General features: G+C 34.4%; 1 protein-coding gene and 1 pseudogene across 22 annotated transcripts in view; one reads left to right on the top strand and one right to left on the bottom strand.

Annotated features, from left to right (window-relative positions):
* The window catches only part of RALYL (RALY RNA binding protein like), a 737,403-nt gene that overhangs the window by 75,741 nt on the left and 647,567 nt on the right, over positions 1 to 14,095 (bottom strand). The window lies entirely within an intron of this gene.
* On the top strand, positions 5,449 to 6,344 carry LOC104676861 (annotated as a pseudogene).

Below are 14,095 nucleotides of genomic sequence, written 5' to 3'. Positions count from 1 at the left end.
TTATTCTCTCTCTTGGCACAGCTATTCTTCAGAATACCCATGGTTAGTTCTAGAAGTTATGAGTGCAGAAGATATAATGTAAAAATAATGTAGTATATAATTCAACTAACTGGCTGAATTTCCAAAGCATACTTCCCTGTGGATAAGGTGAAATCAGAAGTATCCTTAGATGTATTTACAGGATCTTGCTTCTCATTCATCATAAAATGTTGGTGCAGGTTTCTAGCTGTCAGAGTATCTAAAGTTAAACAAATTTACAAACTCTGCCAATATAATATTGTGAACAAAAATCTGTTCATTTCACTTTAGGAAATACATATAAATTTGTACATTTACTTTGGTGTATGTCACCAGTACATATGCACACATATATGCAAAATTCAAAAACAGTGAAATAAGCTACTTAGTCTAAGTTTCATTGATGAAATATTCAATTTATTTTCAAGGACCTTTGTAATAGGGGAGAAGGTGAGGAGAAACCTAATGGGACCTAAATAATTATGATATCTTTATAGAGTTCCTGGCTACTGGTGAATCAGTACCTGTCACCTAGGAAGAGAAAATGGCTAAGAAGTTCTAAAGATGAAAATAATCCACCTAACTTAAGAAAGAGTTCTCATCCTTCACTTGCTGTGAGTCAAGTTTACTGTCTCACACATTTAAAGGATGATTACTTTAATTGATAGAGCAGTGACAGAATGTATGAAGAGTAAATTTTGGAAATGCGAAAAAGAGGAAGAAAAAAATCAATTATTTTTCTTTCTTTTGGCTAGTAATACAGGGTTTCTGATTTTGGAATTATCACTTTGAATGGGGTGGGCTGTTACTTTTCTCCGTACTGTGTCTGTTAGGAAGTGTACTTAAATAAAAATAACAGCAACAGCATAAAAACCTTCAATTGGTCCCCATGGCTTACAAGGTAACATGCAGACCTCTTCAATACTTAGGATTCTCCAAAATGTAGCTCCTTTCTCTGACATTCTTTCACTATTTATTCAATTACTCTTTTAATCTATCAGCATTTCTTAGCACCTACGCTCTGCCTGGCGCTACTCTGGTACAAAAAAAAAAAAAAAAAATCTTGCTCTCAGGCAAAGACGTTCTGGTATCTTGACACAATCTTCTGCATTAGCTCAATTGATGGCTCAACAAAACGTTTCCTGTTATACTCTCCATCCATCAACATGTGTTGTATATTTCTTTCTGCTGGAAATATGTCCATTCTTTTTTTTTTTTTTTTTTTTTTTTGAGATGGAGTCTCCCTCTGTCGCCCAGGCTGGAATGCAGTGGTGCGATCTCGGCTCACTGCAACGTCTGTCTCTCACGTTCAAGCGATTCTCCGGCCTCAGCCTCCCGAGTAGCTGGGACTACAGGTGTGTGCCACTATACCTGGCTAATTTTTGTATTTTTAGTGGAGACAGGGTTTCACCACGTTGGCCAGGCTGGTCTCAAACTCCTGATCTCAAATGATCCACCTGCCTCGGCCTCCCAAAATGCTGGGATTACAGGCGTGAGCCACCAGGCCTGGCCAGATAATGAAATCTTAATTGGCATTAAATGATTTGTAGTGTCTATTAATAAAAGGGGTAATAATTCCATTGGACTTTCACTTTGAGCCATCACTGGAAATATTTAGTTTAGTATGCATCAGTGCACTTTTAGAATTTTGACCAAGTAGGATACGTATAGATGAAGGAAATTAGGATGGCCAAAAGTCTCAAGACAATGCCCCTGTATAAAAAATGATTGAATTAAATAAGGATGTTTGGGCTACAGAAGACAGTCTTTGGGAAGAAAGGTGCCTAACTGTTTAAATATTTGAAAGGCTGTTGAGTGGAAGAGGAATTGAATTTCTTCATTGTGGCTCCAAAAGGCAGAATGAGTATTAAAGGGTAGTAATTATAAGGAAGATGTTACTGCTAAATTTAACAAAGAAATAAGATAATTAATACCAAATACCACAAGCTTCTAGTAGTTTAAACAAAAAACAGAATCGTAAAATGGAAAACACCATGACAAAACATTGTATGTTGTAATATAGCACACAGATATATATGGCACAAGAGCCTGGAAACTATTTGTTGGGAATTCTTTTTAGAGAAGAGGATTAATGCATTATAGCATTATATAGTTCTGGGATATCTTTCAAGTTAAAATTTCATAATTTTATTAAAATTAAGTTACATTGTTAAAATGTAACATTTAGATACTGACCTACAGATTTTCAAAAGCTGGTACCCTAAATCTGGCTCACTTTCCTTTAGTACTAGTTCAGTTTCTTTGACTGTCCCCAACCAAACTGATGCCAAGTCAAAAAAGAAATACTGCACTTCATATTCTCTAGAAAGAAAGAAAAAGAATGCTTTTTCTAAAACCTGTGAGACACAGTGAATACCTGACTCAGAAAAATTTACAGCTTTAGATGCCTTCATTCTTAAAGAAGAAAGATGAAAAAGAAAAGAACTCGGACCTAATCTCATTAGACAAAGAGCAACCTATACGCCAAAGTAAACCAGAGAGGTTATTAGTATCAGTTTCAGGTGTGGAAATCTATCAACATAATCTGAACAAAAACAAATTAAAAGAGATTACAGATTTTATCTGTAAATGCTAAAGAGACATTTGATAAAATTTAAGAGGCATTTTTTATAATATATTCAAAGTAAAACAGTAATAAGAAAACTACTTAAACACAATAGGCTGTAGCAAAAACAAGTGGGGAATATTAATTCAGCATAAAACAGTAAACTATTCAAATTAAAATGAGAGGACAGCTTTTTATCACCATTATTATCTATAAATATTGAAGATTTTAGCAAATCTTTATATACTAAACATTGTCATTCCTCTAGACACATGCACTTGATTTTCTGCATTGCCCATTTTTCCCAAAATACCTAGCTATTTATACATGTCCTCTATTACCTTTTTATTACAAGCTCATACTGCACTGGACACATATTATCTAAAATGAGTATTTCATACAAATATTATAGAAGCAAAAGTAGCATATTGAATAATTCTTCCACTCCCATTGAACTGATTTGCACTCTTTGTCAATTAAGACTTTTTTGTGTAAACATGACTTTTTATTGTGGTTTCTATTTTTTTCCCCACTGATTAATGTCAGTTTTTATCCCTAAATCATGAATTTGTAGAAGAGATAGTCTCCTTCCTACTACTATTATTCAATTAAAAAAAAAAAAACTCCTCAATATTTTACCAGCTGAATTTTTTAAATGTCAAATTTTCCTCCTCCTTGATTATTTTTCTACCTAGTCATTTTAAATGAATCACTTTATCCCTTCCATAAAGTTCCCAGTTAAAGAACATGACTAAATATTTGTTAAACATATGTTTGTAAAATAGGTTGAGCCTTAAGATGCTGGTATGCAGGATAAATAAAACCAGGTGAGGGGCTATCTTTCTAGAATTTTGTCTGGGATTGGTACATGATACATCATAATTTTCTGTTGGTGTCTTTCTGGCATCTTCACACATAAAAAATGATGTAGCTGAACACAGAGTTCTTGTGTTACAATCCTTTCCCTAAAAAATTCTCCAGGATTATCTTCACATTAGCACATCACAGAGAAAATTGAGTTCGATTTTATCTTTTGTCTTAAAGTTAGCCTCTTTTTAAATGTATGGATTCCTATAGATTTCTTTACATTTCAAATTCTAAATGCGTCATTTAGAAAAATCAATGAATTATATATTTTACTTTTTATTATTGACTCACGTTCTACAAAATTGTCATCTTTCGCAATGGCTATTATTTACAGATTAAATTCAATGGTGTTTCATCCCATTTTTTCTTTTGTTCTCATTTTTGCCACTTTTCCTCTGTTTTTCTCATGGAATGTTTGTTAATTTTCCTTAATATCATTTATTGACCTTATTTTCATCTGTAGTATCAAACCTTTAATTTACTGCTTCAAATGGGGCATTGTATTGAATCTGGTATCTTAAAGAGTTACCTGATATTTTCCAAATTAATCTCTTCTTATTATAACCTATAAATGTTTCTTAGAGGTACTTTCCTTCTGAATATTAAGAAGACATTTTATCCAATATTCTTTAGTTTCTAGAAAAAACCTTATTCTCAAAACTGAGTCCTCTTTGAGCCCTCAAAATATTGCTCTGTTTACTTGTACTGAAGAATTTATTTGTGAATTCCATGTTTTTTCCTCATTAATTCTTTTCTGTTTGTTTAAGTCAATATTCAAAGTTTATATTGGTATAACCACATAAATATAATAGTTGAGGAACATATTGTGCAATGATTATATTTCCTTCTTGTACAATCATTGTTTACTTGGCACTGATAATGGTGTACTTTTTTCATTCTTCCTGGAGCATTCCACTGTCCTGCTGCAACCCAGACTGGTTCTCTCTGGGTCTGCTACAAAGCTGTCATCTTGGTACTTCTCTTCACCAGCCACCTTTAGGACTTCCTTCTCTTTTGTGTTAGACCCCCCCATTATTTTTGGTTAGTTTGATAAGTTTGGTGAAACAACCTTTAGATTTCTTAGAAATAGCTTGTGAATAATTATATTTCTGAAAATACAGTTGATTCTCATTATGCATGGATTCTGTATTTGCAACTTTGCAAAATTTGTGACCTCCTAATCAATACTCACGGGGTTTTTATGATCATTCAGAAACATGCACAGAGGGTAAACATTTTGAGTTACATGTTCCCAGCTGAGGTCCAATGAGGTGACACTGCCTCTTTGTTTCAGTTCATACTGTAAATAAGCATCTACGTTATGATCTATTTAGTGTCTCATTTTTCACATTTATGTGCTTTTTCTTGGTAATTTTGTGGCTTAAAACGGCCCCCCAGTATAGTGCTGAAATGCTGTCCAGTGTTCCTAAGCACAAGAAGACTGTGATGTGTCTTATGAAGAAAATACGTGAGCTTCTTTAGATGAGCTTCTTTCAGGCATGAAGTGTGCTGCTGGCTGTGAGTTCGATGTTAATGAATCAACATACATATTGATATAACATACATTAAAGACATAGGGTCTTTAAACAGAAACACACCAACAGCAAGTTTATGTATTGATTGGTTGACAAAAATGTTGTGAATTTCCTCTGAGACCAAAAGATTCCTCTGAGACCAGAGGCTCACAGGAATCTAGCCCTATATTTCCCCTAGGACCAATGGTTCAGTATTTGCTAATTCAGTGTTTGCTGTGACTTCACAGAATATAACTTCCACAAATAACAAGAGTCACCTGTATCTTTTAAAAGTCTTTGTGCTTGATTAACAGTGTATTTGGTTTGATTGATTGTCTGGGCCTTCTGGCTGGAAATAATTTTCCCTCAAAATTTTAAAGGCAGTGAGGAGGGGCTGGGGGTCAGGAAGTGAGAGTGGGACCTGGTGTCCTGAGGGCCATGGTGGGCCTGCCTCAGGTTTATCAAACAGACCTTCCTGGAAAGATGAAACCTGATGAAACTCCTATGTTTGACTGAAGTCTACTTAAAGAAGTGGATGAGAATCAGAACATAGCTACATATGCTTCAGTTATTTCTCCAACACATCTTGCAGAAGGCTTGGTTTAAGGCCTCTTTGTCTACTGATGATATGGTTTGGCTGTGTCTCCACCTAAATCTCATCATGAGTTATAGCTCCCATAATCCCTACAAGTCCTACTGAATCATAGGGGTGGGTTTTTCCTGTACTAGTCCCATGATAGTGAATAAGTCCCATGAGATCTGATGGCTTTATAAAGGACAGTTCCCCTGCATATGTTCTCTCACCTTTCGCCACGTAAGATGTGCCTTGCTCGTCCTTCACCTTCTGCCATGATTGTGAGGCCTCCCCAGCCACAAGGAACTGTGAGTCCATTAAAACTCTTTCTCGTTATAAATTACCCAGTCTTGGGTGTTTCTTCATAGCAGTATGAAAATGGACTAATACAACTAACATAGGGTTTTTTTTTTTTTTTTTTTTAAGGTACTGGGTCAGCGAACTGCCACTGGAGTTGTCAGCCCTGATAATGTATAAAGTCTTTTGAGCATACAAAGAAATCTGGGGATCATTATGTTATAGTTGTGGAAGATGTGACTCGGTGACAGAGTGTTGCCATGGCAACTCTGATACTAGAATGTAAATTCATCCATTCCTGTGCTAAGAGAGAAAGAGTAGATGTTGTTAGTAATGAATGCAGGGAAGACAGCTTGGCAAATTGTTATCAACTTGTACTTTGCTAAGCAAGAAACTGAACTACTATAAGATTACCCTTGAATGTCTACCACAAAATGTTGGTTTTTACAAAACATTTGGATACTTTGGATCTGAAGAAAACTACATATATCAGAGGGTTCTAAAATAAAAATCTTTTTAGAAAGACAATTGTCAAAGGAGCTAATGCTACAAAGCTATACTCTCACTGGAGTTAAAATGTTTTGTTGATGTAGCATGGTGACCTCCATAAATACTGGTCTGAAAAAAACTTATAATACTGTATAATGACATTTTAGAAGATTACCTTGGGCTGATGGGATATGCTGTGAATTATAATTACAAATGAATATTATTAAAGGGACGATTTTTACCCAAAGGGGTAACTTGAATTTTTTCTTACCTTGCATTTTTCTAAAGTGTGGCTTCATTTCTTGGTAGTCAAGAGTACTGATAGTAAAGAGTTCTGTATCTGCTATCTGTGCTGCTTTTTTTAAAAAAGGTATATATTTAATAGGCTGTTTCTTATCACATACATAAAATTAATTATTTTTGTTTCCAATAAACATATCTAAATACAGAGAGAGGCATTATTTCCCACATATTAAGTTGGATAAATTAGTTATTATACAAATATAGTACAGTTCAAAATTTGTTGATCCTACTATGGACAAACAACCTGGCCAAGCCTTTTAAAGAAGCAGAAGAAATGAAAACTAACTTATAAAATGTGAGGCAATTCAAAGTAAAACAATTTAAATGTTTTACTAAAAGTTTATATAGTTGTATGTCAATAAAAAGTGCCAAGTGACTTATCTGTGAAATATATTAATAATTATTCATTTGTTAAAGATACCTATGAACAATTATTACAGGACATCTAAGGTACTTTGTAACAGTAACACTGGGAAATCTCAACATACGTATTTGTATTCCAATTTTCCTTTTTATCTGAAGCCTCTCTTCTGAAAAACATTTTCATCCAAAAACGGAATATTACAAAATTGAGCGGAATGTAATATTTAATAAAATATATTGTACTGGATTTGTCACATCATAAAATTTTGATGGAAGTTTTCTTTATAATGTGGTTATAATGGCACTATTATTCTGGTAACTATCCTGTTTTGATTTTTTTGATTTTATTGATTTTAATTATTTTAAAAGTTGAAGTCAGAATTAGATACTTTAATGGCACTAATGTTGAGCATTCCATGTTACAATAAGTCTATTCATGTGATCAAAAGACATTTAAAGGCATTCTTCTATTGTCTGCACGTTCTAATCTTGAGAAATTTGATGTTATTCTGAGTCTGTCTTGGTATGTGGCTTTTATTCCTCTATTTAGATATTTAAGGTCTTATACACAGTAATCTGTTTCAGTTTGGGTCATCTTTCATTTATTGTGCTGAGCATATTTTATTGGAAAACTAGTATCTTTCAGTGTTAGGATATTTTCTTGTATTCTGATTGAATAATGTCCTCTAAGTTTTCTCTTTGTGAAAACACTATTAGCTTGATATTGAACCCCTGGAGTAAGGGTCTAATTGTTTAAAAATCTTTTCTTTACTATTTTCCATCTGTTTATCTTTTTGATCTTTTAAGTTCATATTTCAAACTTTTATTAAATTTTTTATTTCTGCTATAAAGTTTTTAATTTCTAAGAAGATTTTTCTTGTTCTTCATATATTCTTTTAAGTAATACTTTGAAATGTACATTTTCCTATTTCTAGGGGCATTAATTATGAGTTTTTTAGTATTTTTGTTTAGTTTTGTACTCTATATTTCCCGTTTCTGTGGAAATCTGATTTTCTCTGGGATTTTCTTCCATGTTAGAGTATTTCCTAAAATGCCTGGTGATTCTTTCCTTGTTGATTAGCTTATATTTCAGGGCAAGGCATCAAAAACCTGGCTGTCAGCTTTGTGAGTGTGTGTGTGTGTGTGTGGGTGTGTGGGTGTGTGTATGAGTGTGTGGATGTACGTGTGGGCAGGGCTTATCGACTGGTAGGCCTCACTGGAACATGGTGGTGTAGGGTCCTAGTAGTTTATTGGGCATGTCAAATGTCAGCATTTGATTGTCTTTTGGGATGACTAATTTCCTCAGAGAGGATAAACAGCCAATTCCCAAATAGAGAACAGTCTCATACTGGCCTAATATTAAAAAATTATAACATTTTTTGATATACCCTAGTATTTTAAATATGTCACTAAGCAAGTGGTAAATTTTTTTCTCAACTGCAAAGCAAGAGAATAGGCTAATGTACTAGGAATTTATGTTATTTCTGGTACCAAGCCAACATTTCACATATGTTAATTTCCCTTCCAATAGTGAGATCTACTGCAAAGCAAAGAAAGCTCCTTGTTGAAAGCATGCATTTTTTTTCAAGTTTTACTTCAGATTCAGGGGGTACACGTGTACTTTTGTTACTTGGGTGTGTTGCATGATGCTGAGGTTTGGGGTATGATTGATCCCATCATCCAGATAGTGAGCATAGTACCCAACAGTTTTTCAAACTTCCCTTCTCCCTCCTTTCCCTCTCTAGTAGTTCCTAGTTTCTATTGCTGCCATCTTTATGTTCATGAGTAGCCAATGTTTAGCTCCTTGTTATAAGTAAGAACATTCAATATATCTGGTTTTTTTGTTCCTGCATTAATTCACTTTGCATAATGATCTCTAGCTACATCCATGTTGCTGCAAAGGACATAATTTTATTATTTTTCATGTCTGTGTAGTATTCCATTGTGTATATGTACCACGTTTTCTTTATCCAGCCCACTATTGATGGACACTTAGGTTGATTCCATGTCTTTGCTATATTTTTGTTTTTTTGAGATGGATCTCTCGTTGTCTCCTAGGCTGGAGTACAGTGGCGCAATCTTGACTCACTGCAACCTCTGCCTCCTGGGTTCAAGAGGTTCTCCTGCCTCGGACTCCCAAGTAGTTGGGATTACAGTCATGCACCAACATGCCCAGCGAAGTTTTGTAATTTTAGTAATGATGGGGTTTCACTATGTTGGCTAAGCTGGTCTTGAACTCCTGACCTCAGGTGATCCGCCTGCCTCTGCCTCCCAAATTGCTGGGATTACAGGTGTGAGCCACTGAGCTTGGTGGTGTCTTTGTTATTGTAAATAGTGCTGTGATAAACATGCAAGTGCTTGTGTCTTTTTGGTAGAACACTTTGTTTACTTTTGGATATATCCCGTAATGGGATTGCTGGGTTGAATGGTAGTTCTATTTTGAGTTCTTTGAAAAATCTCCAGACTGCTTTCCACAGTGGTGGAACTAATTTACATTCCCAACAGTGTATGAGTGTTCCCTTTTCTCCACAGCCTTGACAACATCTGTTTTTTTTTTTATTTTTTAATAATAGCCATTCTGACTGCAGTAGACGATATTTCATTGTGGTTTTGATCTGCATATCTCTGAACATTAGTGATGATGACCATTTATTCACATGTTTGTTGGCAGCTTGTATGTCTTCTTTTGAGAAATGTCTATTCATGTCCTTTGCCTTCTTTTTAATGGGGTTTTTTGCTTGATGATTTGTTTAAGTTCCTTACAGATTCTGGATATTAGACCTTTGTCAGATATGTAGTTTGTGAATATTTTGCTCCCAGTCTGTAGGGAGCAAAATATTTTGCTGTTTACTTCCTTGATAGTTTATCTTGCATGCAGAAGCTCTTGAGTTTCATTAGGCCCCACTTCTCAATTTCTGTTTTCATTGCAATTGCTTTTGAGAAGTTAGCCATGAATTCTTTCCCAAGGCTGATGTCCAGAATGGCATTTTCTAAGTTTTTTTCTAAGATTCTTATAGTTTGAGGTCTTTACATTTAAATATGTAATCCAATTTGAGTTAATTTTTGTATTAATTATTGAATAGGAAGTCCATTCCTCATTGCTTATTTTTGTTGAGTTTGTCAAAGATCAGATAGCTGTAGGTGTGTGGCTTTATTTCCAGGTTCCCCATTCTGTTCCATTGGTCTGTTGTCTGTTTTTGTACCAGTACCACGATGTTTTGGTTGCTGTAGCTTTATAGTGTAGTTTGAATTTGGGTAATGTAATGCCTCTGACTTTGTTCTTTTTACTTAGGATTGTTTTGGGTATTCAGGCTCTTTTTTGTTTGTTTGTTTCCTTTGAATTTTAGAATAGCTTTTACTAGTTCTGAGAAAGATGATGTTGGTAGTTTGACAGGAATAGTCGTGGATCTATAGGTTGCTTTGGGTAGTCTGGCGATTTTTAAGATACTGATTTTTACAATTCATGAGCCATAGATGTTTTTTCCATTCATTTGTGTTATGTATGATTTCTTTGAACAGTGTTTTGTAGTTCTTCTTGTAGAGATCTCTCATCTCCCTGGTTAGATGTATTCCTTGATTTACTTATTTATTTATTTTTTTTTTTGCAGCTATGGTAAATGGGATTGCATTCTTGATTTGGTTCTCAACTTGAACATTATTGGTATATAGACATGCTACTGATTTTTGTACACTGATTTTGTAGGCTGAAACTTTACTGAAGTGGCACATCAGTTGCAGGAGCCTTTTGGCAGTGTCTTTAGGGCATTCTAGGTATAAAATCACTTAATCTGTGAAGAGAGATAGTTTGACTTATTTTCCTATTTGGATGCCTTTTATTTTTTTTCTCTTGCCTGATTGCTCTGGCTAGCACTTCTAGTACCATGTTGAATGGGAGTGCTGAGAGTGGGCATCCTTGTATTGTTCCAGGCCTTAGGGGGAATGCTTTCAGTTTTTGCCTGTTCAATATTATGTTGGCTGTGGGTTTGTCATAGATGGCTCTTAATATTTTGAGATATTCTCTTCTGATGGAAGGCATGCATTTTTTGAAATGAAGAAAAATATAGAGAAGCAGCAGAAAGAAGGAGGAATAAAGAGAGGCTAAAGAAGTAGAGGGAAGAAGTAGGACAAGGAGAGAATGTGAGGAGAGAAGAAGAGAGAAGGAAAGAAAGAGGAGAAGAGGAAAGAGAAGAAAAGAAGGAGAAAGAGAGGAAAATAAATAGGGGCCAAGGAGGAAAGAGAGAAAGTAAGAGAATAAGGCAGAGGCAGGAGGGGTGAGAAAGGGAGAGGGGAGTTGAAGAAAAGTTAAAACATATTCAAGGTTTTCTAGTCTCCCTTGATATAGTCATAGTTTAATTTTCTAGGCATGTCATCCAGTGTCTCTTTTAAGATGCCCTTGGGTCCAGCCAAATGGTGCTACTACCTATCTCCAAACAGAAACTAAACCCATCTGGCTTTGTGTGCCATTATGTATCACTAGTCCCACAACCTTTTATTTCCTCTCTTTCAAGAGTTTTCAAAGAATGACTTATGTTATAGATATATGTTCATTTTTATTTTATCTTCTTCAGCAGATCAGAATTCCCAAGCAATACCTTGTATTATAGACAGCCAACTTATTGGTTTTTGTACTGTTCATTAGATTACAACCTCCCCGAAGGCAAAGATGTAGTCTTGTCTAAGTCTTCCTGGCTTATTGTGGTAAAGGACCAAATTTTTATGTTTTATTTAAAATATTTCCAATCTATCACAGTCTGATACTTTTGTACAAAATCATACATTTAGATATCATAGCCATATAAACATGCTATAAGTTTTAAAATGCTTACTCCTACTTTCTGAAATGAAATGGTAAAAACAATTCGATTGGCACTGCTTTACTGAATCCACTATGAGATGAAGCAGCAGTTCAGTGCACCTCGCATCTTGCTTTGCACCTACCAATATAACTTCAATGGAATTTTGCACTGAATAAATTTTATCTAAATATAACTGAATTTATTCAAAAATAACAAGATACTGGAAATAAAGTCTTGATTAGAATGAAATTGCATCATAAGATTCACTTCCTATTTTTAACCCCTGATTTGTAGTTTGGAGGGTACTGTTAGGCAATTAACGATGCTTTTAAAAACAATGTGCAATGCATAATTTTTTGAAGACATATTTGTTAGTTAAGTCTAAATGATTTTGATACCACTCTTCATCTTATATTGCCAAAATAAATGTCTAAATATTTTACTAAATTCCTTATCAAGGATGATTTGTTGTTGTTATATTTGTAATAAGGAAGGAAAGCTCAATTTTTAGTCACAATAGCAGGAAACTATCCCTGTCTAGCAAGCTAGTTTAGAACAGCAACTGACATTGTTATCACATGATATTTTGCACATATACAGTGCCCTTCGAATGTTGAATTGATGCACTTAATGAAATTAGATAACTGTTCTTCACAGAAAGGGCAGCAATGCTATCAAATCCTTTCTCAAGAGCTTCAAACTAAAACCTGGCAACTTAAGAAAATTAGGAATGAATGCTTTGATTTATTGGGCAGTCCCTTAATTTGTGACTTGGTGGCTTTACATGGGAATTTGAAGTGCTTAGTCTGCCATGGGGTGGATAATCAAAGGCCCATGATTTACAGAACACATCTTTAAAATAACTTCTCTAGAGAACCTCACTTTTAAAAAGGCTTTCAAGACTTTTAGTATCCAATTGGGCTATAATTGCATGATACAATAATTTAGCCAGTATCTGGAAGAAATGTCTCAACAAGTGTTTCATCTTTTATATGCTTTTCATTGAAGCTAAGGGGAAACTGTAGTTGGTTGCCTAACACTGAATAAAACTCCAAGCACATTACCTCATTTTGAAGTTGAATGTGGCCAGCAGCTTCTAATGGTATATTTTGAATGTGATCTAGTGAAATTTTTACTAAGGAAATAACATTTCTAAAAACATGAAACATTTGAGGATTAACTTTTCATTTTAATATCTACCTTAGCATGCGAAAATATAGCCACTGAATGCATTTTTTTCCTGATAAGCTCTTAAAGTATAAGTGATGCATGGCTTTTGCTAATAGTTGGCAGCTATTGATTATACTATGATAGCTGACTTGTTCTGCAGAATGAAGTAGAAAATCCTTTTAAATCAAAAAGCATTTCTGTACTTTGAAAATGTCATTAAAAGTGTTGAAAAGGTCACATTTTGAGATTGATGAAATAAAGATCAGTCTTTCCTGGCTGGATGAACAGAATGTGATTGGGAAGTGAGGCTTTAAAACTTTAGCTAGCACTTTTATAGTGCAAATCTGGGATTCACAATGGCTCTAAAAGCAATAAATTACTTTTTGTGTACATGATTATTTTCATGAATAATTAAAGCTATTATTTAGATATTCAAGTGCAGATGAAACTCAGAAGAAAACATGAGGTGTTAAGATGCATGAAATTGCCAGCTTTGTAAGCAAAAGTCCCAGACTGGACTCCATTCCAAAATAGCTACCGATATTCTGTGTTTATTTATGGAGTTATCATAATGTCTCTGTATCTCACTTATTCAGTATTAATGGAATGATGATATCTATTCTGTTTTTACGAGAATCAGTAAAGATTCATTGAAGAACACTAAATAAAGGATAATCAATACTTTGAACTGTCTGAAATAAATGCTATTTAAACTGCCAAAAATTATTTAGATAATCAAGTATTATTTAATTGAAAATTCAGTCTTCAGTATATTTAATGGAGCTAAAAAAAGAGAAATGAGTTCTCTTCAAGTAAGCTTAATTAGCTTTCTTTGAGATGAGTTGAAGGTAGTCGAGTGAAATCAGAGCACTTATTTTGCATTCGTTTTAGTGACTGCTTTCAGAACTGATATTAAAAGTATATGGGACTAAGATCTTATTTTAAATCAAAGCAGTAACAACTCTGTGCAGTATTGATTCTACATATGACGTCTAATCTTAGCCACCATTTCTATTTTATTCATATACACATTCAGTAGATATATCTTTAAACAGCCTGATTATATGATTACCCTTTCTGATGTGGCTTGACACCTTAAAAAAATCATGTTCCAATGAGAACACATGGACACAGGGAG

The sequence above is a fragment of the Rhinopithecus roxellana genome, chromosome 9 (genome assembly GCF_007565055.1).
Source record: "Rhinopithecus roxellana isolate Shanxi Qingling chromosome 9, ASM756505v1, whole genome shotgun sequence".
NCBI classification, from domain to species: Eukaryota; Metazoa; Chordata; class Mammalia; order Primates; family Cercopithecidae; genus Rhinopithecus; species Rhinopithecus roxellana.
Note: the sequence above shows the minus strand (reverse complement) of the source record. Positions and strands in the feature narration are given on the sequence as shown.